The 9,476-nt window shown below is 35.3% G+C and overlaps 1 pseudogene; it reads left to right on the top strand.

The window, feature by feature from the left end:
* Window positions 1–2,650: 2,650 nt before the first annotated feature.
* LOC119615146 lies at window positions 2,651–9,242 on the top strand (annotated as a pseudogene).
* Window positions 9,243–9,476: the final 234 nt, after the last annotated feature.

The raw sequence follows: 9,476 nt of genomic DNA, 5'->3' as shown, positions 1-9,476 counted from the left end.
TAATGTTTATTCTGATCTTAGTTAGATCGTTTGGATAGAATTCATCGATCATGCCAACTATAAAGGTAAATCCTCAAAATCGGTGAGTATAATGTTTTACTAGTGCATCAGATTCTAACCGTTCTTTGTTACGGAATATTAACCATTTTATAGGGATTTCAGAAAATTAGTCATTCTTCTAAAGTCATTGTGAAGCCTCACTCTCCTCTGAACCCCTGGAATGGGTTAGTATTGCTTGAGTTGTCTATATTCAAAAGTAAAGCTTTTCTCAAACTCCATGTCAACTTGTTCACTTTCTATAGTGACGTAGAAGTTAGGAATCAAGGGTTACAACTCTATTTTAGTTTCAAACGAGGAATAGCAGTTAATTCAATCATTGATCTTTTAACTTCTAGCGTTTGTCTCACAAAATTTACTTAATTTCCAAATCCAACAACTAAGCACCATCTGCATCGATAACAAAACTTTTCGTAAGTGCCAAGCAAAGTCCGTTTAACATTCAAAGTTTATTGTATGTATGTTTTTCTTGTGAATTTTACTGTGGGTGATGCCATTATCAATTTCACACTAATCTAATGCCTCTATAGGTCTGTGGTGTTTCTAAATTAATAGAAAAAAAAAACTGATAAGAAATCCAAATTGACATCTTCTTCCTAAGGCGATTAAGTGACGCAAATTATTTGTTTAGTTTGTACACTGCAGAGGTAGGTAGATCATATTTGGTTGGTGAAAAGGTTTGGCATCAAACTGAGCAAGTTTTAAAGTAAGATGTTGAACTTAATACTTAAAGAATTCATTGTGGACTCGTTCAACTCCAGCAATGTTCATTAGTCCAAAGACATAAGGGTGTAGTTTGGGAGATCTCCAGATATTGCCCGCCAGAACAAGTTAAAATACTTACTCAATACTCAATTCCAGCAATATTCATTAGTTTAAGACATACGCTCTAGTTTAGGGAGATCTCCATGATATTGCCCGCCAGAACAAACAAAAGTACTTTTGCTCTCACTGATCTTTTATGTCAAACAGCTGATCTTTGATCAATAATGTTTCAATTTGATCATGAGTATTAAGATTGGAATTAGATGTTATTAATTAGATGTGTTTATCCTAAATGAGATCACATAAAGATTATACTTATCACTCACTACAAGATCAGTCTAAGATGATCTTATAGTGCTCCTAGGGACATCTACGGAGTTAAGCTTGAATCGAATATGTTGAAATTTTAGGGATATATATTTAAAGAGAATATAAAAGAAGAGGAAAAGGGAAAGGCATTTCCCATTTCACTGATCTAGACGATCGGAAGACAGATCTTCGTTTGTGTATGTTGCAATTTCAGATGATTTGAATGACTAGCTTAGACGATAATCATAGAGAATAATCAGTACCATGACCAATCTTATGGTTATAGTGTTCCTAGGGACATCTCCGGTGTTAAGCTTGAATCGAATATGTTGAAATTTAAAGGATGTATAATAGAAGAGAATATAAAAGAAGAGGAAATTGGAAAGGCATTTCCCATTTCACTGATCTAGATGACCTGAAGACAGATCTTCATTCGTGAATGTTGCAATTTCTGATGATTTAAATGACCAAGTACTCGACACATTACAATTATTAGCTTAGAGGACCAATCTTATGGTTAGTGGAATATCACTCACTAAATGATCAATCTCTAAGAAGATCTCCGGATATTTCTCTTCCGAAAGTTAAGCTATAGGTAGGTAGGTTTTCAAACAAAATGTTGAGGATGTATTAGAGAAAAAACTCTCACTGATCTGGATAAACAATAAGCAGATCTTCGCCCATAGTGAGATTTAGCATCTCTACAATTGCTGATCGACAACGCAATTTAAGCGATCGTAATGATATGAAAGAGACTTCCTCTGATCCTCCGGTTAGCCAATAAGCAGATCTTCAATTATGAATATTGTAATTCGGTACACAAAGTCCAAGAAATACAGGTTTGATCATGATCATCTATCTATATTAAGATCTAGTTCACGGTATGATCGTTTTGCAGAAATGAAATTGAATGCAATTTGACTGATAGTTTCAAGTCAGTGTAGGGTGTATTTCAAATTCCTCATTAACCAATGAAAAAAACAAATCTTGTTTTCTTTTTGAAATCTATTTACATTGTTATTGCTGCCTTTTGCTGGTGTGAAGCAATTGATTTTATATTTTTGATCTCTATTTATATATTATAGCAAATTTCAAAATACATCCATTTCCAAATACGATTATTCCTCTTTATAGAGTATGTAGTTCAAAAAACAACTGTATAGAAAGTGCAGCCACATTATTGCTACATAACAAAATTGGAAAAAAAAATTAAACAAAGTACATGAAGTACTAAACTGCACTGAAGTTCATAAAATAATTAAATATAGAGAATGTGTGTTTAGTTTTAAGTTGTTAACAAATTTTGAATGGATGATTTCAAAAATTCCTAACATTGGTGCTGCTGGCTGCTGTTCCACTATAAATTTATTGACGGTGTGTTTGTTGGGCGTTTAAATTTAATAAACAAAAAAAATCAAACGAAAAAATTAGAGCCCAATTTCGAAAAAAAAACAACAACAGAAAAAATGCTGTATGTTGGCGTAAAATATTTTCAATGTGTTGGCTGTTGGCCGTCAAAATGATGCAATTGTTGGTTTTGTCTATTTCTATCATTGGCTTCATTATGAACACTCACTGTCAGGCCTTTACTTTACCAAACCGCTTTGAAATTCACCAACAAGAAAAATGGAGAACAAGCAACTCTTTACCTTAGGTTACTTCTCATTTAACTTATAAGTTTGTTTTACATGAAAAAATATATTAATTTTTCTTTTTAATTGTTTCTTAATTGCAGTGAGGTGTTAGCTGCCTGGCGTGCCAAAGCAAGATGCATGTGGTACCAAGCCGAACGCACACAAGAACTATTTCAGGAGTTAAGTTTTTCATCCCAATGACAAGCAAAGTAGGTTTATATTATTCTTTTTCTTAAACAAAACTAATTTATTAATACTTTTCCTTTTATCTGCAGTAAGCGATATGTTGCAAACAGCTAAAATGTTGGCTCGCAAAGGCAGCCGACAATCAAATGGTTTAACATTTGGCGAATTTTGTGTTTTAGCAGCAGATCTTAAAAGATTCGGTATTTTTTTTTACAAACAAAATTTTCCTTCTTTTGCATAAAAATAATCTTTTTTTTTCTAAAATAGAACATCTTCATTTGGCTCTACATCGCCTGGTTACTGTGACAAACCTAATTTACTGGGCTCTCTACATAATGATGATAATGGTGTGGCTGATAATACTGACAGCGAGAATACAGCCTCTGCCACTACAAAAACAACAACTACAGCAACTGCAACTAAACATGATACCAGCACCCATACAAATACAAATTGCAGCTTTCCGGGAAATGAGTTGCGCAGTACAAAATCTTTAAGTAATGTGGAAGACTGCAAAAGAATTGGCAAACAGCGTAAAACCAGCGAAAATACCTCTGCACCCGTTGAAGTGTTTTTGGGGTGGCTCTTGTAATCCCACAACATGGCGTGCTGATGTAGCTATACCTGCTTTAAAAGAACTAGGCATTTCATTCTACAATCCGGTTAGTATTCAAAATATTCCCCTTACTATCTCAAAATAACAAAGTTCTTTTTATTCTCTATACAGCAAGTTTCCGATTGGACGCCAGATCTCATTGAATTGGAACATCGTGCTAAGGAAAAAGCGCGTGTCTTATTTTTCGTTATGGATTCAGAAACTCGCGCGTCTGCTGGTGCCATTGAGGCGGCACATATAGCGGGTCAAAACTGCAAGCAGCTGGTGCTGGTGCTGCATCCGTATAAACCGAATCAGAGTATACTCAATGAGCGTATATCACAACAGTATGTATCGGTTGCTTTTAAGAAAATCCTTTCCATTTATTAATTTTGCATTTTGATTTTCAGGGAATATATTGATCTAACTCGCAATCAACAGATTTTACGCGAATTGGTAACGCGCCGTGGATTGCCCGTGCTCAGTAATATAACCTTCTGGTCTCCAGCGTACTAAGGAAATTTATAGCCGGTTTTAGGGATCCTCCATCGAATATAGCTTCAATATTAGTGTAAGTATAAGTTTATGGAGAACTTTTTCAATATACAGTACTCGAACCGAACTAGAACAGAAGTATAACTAGAACTGAATTGGAACTGATGTACAACTAGAACTGAACTAGAACTGAACTAGACGTAGAACTACTAGAACTGAACTAGAACTGAACTAGAACTGAACTAGAACTGAACTAGAACTGAACTAGAACTGAAACTAGAACTGAACTAGAACTGAACTAGAACTGAACTAGAACTAGAACTGAACTAGAACTGAACTAGAACTGAACTAGAACTGAACTAGAACTGAACTAGAACTGAACTAGACTGAACTAGAACTGAACTAGAACTGAACTAGAACTGAACTAGAACTGAACTAGAACTGAACTAGAACTGAACTAGAACTGAACTAGAACTGAACTAGAACTGAACTAGAACTGAACTAGAACTGAACTAGAACTGAACTAGAACTGAACTAGAACTGAACTAGAACTAAACTAGAACTAAACAAGAACTGAACTAGAACTGAAGTAGAACTAGATCTGAACTGTACTAGAACTGAACTAGAACTGAACTAGAACTGAACTAGAACTGAACTAGAACTAAACTAGAACTGAACTGGAACTGAACTAGAACTGAAGTAGAACTAGATCTGAACTGTACTAGAACTGACTAGATCTGAACTTGACTAAACCTAAAACTGACTAGAACTGATCTAGAACTGAACTAGAACTGAACTAGAACTGAACTAGAAGAACTGAACTAGAACTAAACTAGATCTGAACTTGAACTAAACTAGAACTGAATAGAACTGAACTAGAACTGAACTAGAACTGAACTAGAACTGAACTAGAACTGAACTAGAACTGAAACTAGAACTGAACTAGAACTTGAACTAGAACTGAACTAGAACTGAACTAGAAACTGAACTAAGAACGAAACTAAGAAACTGAACTAGAACGACTAGACTGACTAAGAACTGAACTAGAACTGAACTAGAACTGAACTAGAACTGAACTAGAACTGAACTAGAACTGAACTAGAACTGAAACGAGAACTGAACTAGAACTGAACGAAGAACTGAACTAGAACCTGAACTAGAACTGAACTAGAAACTGAACTAGAACTGAACTAGACTGAACTAGAACTGAACTAGAACTGAACTAGAAACTGAACTAGAACTGAATCTAGAACTGAACTAGAACTGAACTAGAACTGAACTGAACTAGAACTGAACTGAACTAGAACTGAACTGAACTAGAACTGAACTAGAACTGAACTAAACTGAACTAGAACTGAACTAGAACTGAACTAGAACTGAACTAGAACTTGAACTAGAACTGAACTAGAACTGAACTAGAACTGAACTAGAACTGAACTAGAACTGAACTAGAACTGAACTAGAACTGAACTAGAACTGAACTAGAACTGAACTAGAACTGAACTAGAACTGAACTAGAACTGAACTAGAACTGAACTAGAACTGAACTAGAACTGAACTAGAACTGAACTAGAACTGAACTAGAACTGAACTAGAACTGAACTAGAACTAACTAGAACTAAACTAGAACTAAACTAGAACTGAACTAGAACTGAACTAGAACTGAACTAGAACTGAACTAGAACTGAACTAGAACTGAACTAGAACTGAACTAGAACTGAACTAGAACTAAACTAGAACTGAACTAGAACTGAACTAGAACTGAACTAGAACTGAACTAGAACTGAACTATAAGTGAACTAGAACTGAATTAGAACCAAACTAGAGCTGAACTCGAACTAGAACTGAATTCGAACTAAATAGAAAATAACTCGTGAACTGAACTTTCTATTATCATTCTTCAATGCTGACTTTATATAACAAATTACTGAACTAGAACTAAACTAGAACTGAACTGAACTGAAGTAGAACTAGATCTGAACTGTACTAGAACTGAACTAGATCTGAACTTGAACTAAACTAAACTGAACTAGAACTGAACTAGAACTGAACTAGAACTGAACTAGAACTAAACTAGACTGAACTGAACTAAACTAGAACTGAACTAGAACTGAACTAGAACTGAACTAGAACTGAACTAGAACTGAACTAGAACTGAACTAGAACTGAACTAGAACTGAACTAGAACTGAACTAGAACTGAACTAGAACTGAACTAGAACTGAACTAGAACTGAACTAGAACTGAACTAGAACTGAACTAGAACTGAACTAGAACTGAACTAGAACTGAACTAGAACTGAACTAGAACTGAACTAGAACTGAACTAGAACTGAACTAGAACTGAACTAGAACTGACTAGAACTGAACTAGAACTGAACTAGAACGAACTAGACAACTAGAACTGAACTAGAACTGAACTAGAACTGAACTAGAACTGAACTAGAACTGACTAAACTGAACTAGAAATGAACTAGAACTGAACTAGAACTGAACTAGAACTGAACTAGAACTGAACTAACTGAACTGAACTAGAACTGAACTAGAACTGAACCTAGAACTGAACTGAACTAGCACTGAACTGAACTGAACTGAACTAGAAACTGAACTAGAACTGAACTAAAACTGAACTAGAACTGAACTAGAACTGAACTAGAACTGAACTAGAACGAACTAGAACTGAACTAGAACTGAACTAGAACTGAACCTAGAACTGAACTAGAACTGAACTAGAACTGAACTAGAAACTGAACTAGAACTGAACTAGAACTGAACTAGAACTGAACTAGAACTGAACTAGAACTGAACTAGAACTGAACTAGAACTGAACTAGAACTGAACTAGAACTGAACTAGAACTTAACTAGAACTAAACTAGAACTAAACTAGAACTGAACTAGAACTGAACTAGAACTGAACTAGAACTGAACTAGAACTGAACTAGAACTGAACTAGAACTGAACTAGAACTGAACTAGAACTGAACTAGAACTAAACTAGAACTGAACTAGAACTGAACTAGAACTGAACTAGAACTGAACTAGAATTGAACTATAAGTGAACTAGAACTGAATTAGAACCAAACTAGAGCTGAACTCGAACTAGAACTGAATTCGAACTAAACTAGAAAATAACTCGTGAACTCGAACTTTCTTATTATCATTCTTCTATCTTTGCGTGATCTCTTTATATAACAAATTATCTCCTTTACAGTGTAATACGTGGTGCTTTTGATCGTGTCAATCCCATTTACGATCTAATCACTGTTGAACAGTGTCAACAAGCTCTCTTATATTTGGGCTATGCTCAAAGTCTTGTTAACATGGACAATTTAAAAAAAAATCATTGCGGCTCAACGGGAAGCTCTAGGAGCTCTAAACAATGACAACAACAGCATTAACAACAAACATAGTACAAACTCTCAAAAACCTAAAACAACAACACCAACTCCAACTCCACAACATGTGCTCAACAACAACAACAAAATCCTAAAATCAATAGCAGCTCTCAATTGGATCATTTAGATTTCAATCTATTCTGTGTTATATCGGCCTATTTATCGGTACTGCAGCAGGAAATACATGAAAGTGGCTGCATTTCACCTATAAAAGGAACCAATGTACCACCACCACCGGTGTATTTATCAAATTTGCAAGGTAATTAGGGAGATTAAGGAAATAGCTAAGAATATTTGATTAATTTAGTTTTTTCTTGTACTAGGTGAGGACTCTTTCGCTATAAGCTATTTCAGCAAAAATATTTCACGCACTTCCAGCAATACTAGTGTGCCCAGCAGTGAGGAACGTGCCCTTAACTTAAATGATCTTTTAACGCGCAATCGTGACAGTGGCACCTCATCGCCGCAGCCTATAGAACCTTTACGCTCGCGTTCCCAAGCTCAATTAGGTAATGCTAAACCACATGTTCTACTAAATGTGGAAACTATTGAAACCACTGAAGTAACCACTACTCAAACCCTACAACCTCAAACTTCGGCTTTCACAGCTCACTCGCCGCTCAACATAGATAATACTGCACATGCTAGCGCCGTGACGGAAGAGGAAAGTGATTCTAATGACTCGGTATTCTCCAGCAGCAGCTCGATTAATTCCATTAATTGTTGTGATCCAGCTTTGGCCTATAATATGCCTGATTTCCGTGAGGTCTACTTGGGAGGGCAGTTGCGTTTTACGCACTAAATGGCGTCAAGAGCTGGCGGTACCTTATTTAAAGTCTAAAGGAATTTCCTATCATTTACCCTCACTACATGAATCCATCAATCCTAGTCATTTGGATTTACCCGAGAGCAAATTACAGCAGCAGCAACAGCAGGAGGAAGAAGATATGGCGAGTACTTCTGCAGCAACGGCCAGTTGGAGAGTGCGTAGACAGCCCACAGCAACGGCAGCTAATTTTATGCGTACACGACGAAAATGTCGCACCAATAGCGGCACTAAAACGGCCGAAGAAGTCGAAGAGGTGACTATAGCTGAGGAGTCACTTAGTTGGACTTTGTCACCGGTACGTACGAATCTCTTTAATCCCTCAATTCTGGACTCCAGCCGGGTATTGCTGTTTGTGATCACTAACGAAACACGCTCTCTTGCTCCCATGACACTGGCAGCTCACTGCATTGGTCTCATGTACAATGTAGTGTTGGCTGTACAAATGTTACCCAATGACTGTGTTATTGGTAATGAAAAGGTGAGTTTTGGAAGCGTTTTTACCATAAAGAATTTTTGTTGAATTTTTCTTTCTTTCTCTTCTTGCTCTAGCTCACTCCAACCGCCATTAAGGATTATAATCGTGGTCGTTCCTATTTAATTGATTTAGCCAAACGCCAGGGTGTACCCGTTTTCAATGATATTAAGGCAGCTTTAGAGTGTACCGTTGAAAAGATACAATCCTATAATTCCAGACGTTATGAATGAATGACACTGCAGGGCAGTCTCCTTCAGACAACAAAAGATTATAAACCCATAAAAAAATACGTGACATTTAACTAGTATAACCCCAACAACAATAACAAAAATTTATAATTTTTTTTAAAATCCAATATTAGAGTTTTTATCTTAAGTTTTAGTTAATGATTTTTTTTAAAAGAAATTTCAAACATTGTTGTTTTATGAGAAATTTTACATTTACCTACAACAAATGCCTTAATTGTAAATACTAACTTTTAATTAAATTTTAATTTTAAATTTACTTTTGGGAGTTTTTCTTTAATTTTAACAAAAAAAGCTAATTTTTTAGGAAATAGTTTAAAAAAGCTTAAAAATCTAAAATTAACTAGTAAAGCCTTACAAAAACAAGAGAAAACCTTAGCCCAGGCAATTTATTATAAACAAATTATTAGATAAATTTAGAAAATGCTAATAATTAAAAACAAAAACAAACAATTTAAGAAATAAAATTAATTAAATAATTTAAAAAATCAAC

The sequence above is a fragment of the Lucilia sericata genome, unplaced genomic scaffold (assembly GCF_015586225.1).
Source record: "Lucilia sericata isolate MDLA Ls3-8-SP2 unplaced genomic scaffold, ASM1558622v1 Contig004227F_arrow, whole genome shotgun sequence".
NCBI lineage: Eukaryota > Metazoa > Arthropoda > Insecta > Diptera > Calliphoridae > Lucilia > Lucilia sericata.
This window is presented reverse-complemented; position numbering and strand designations above follow the sequence as displayed.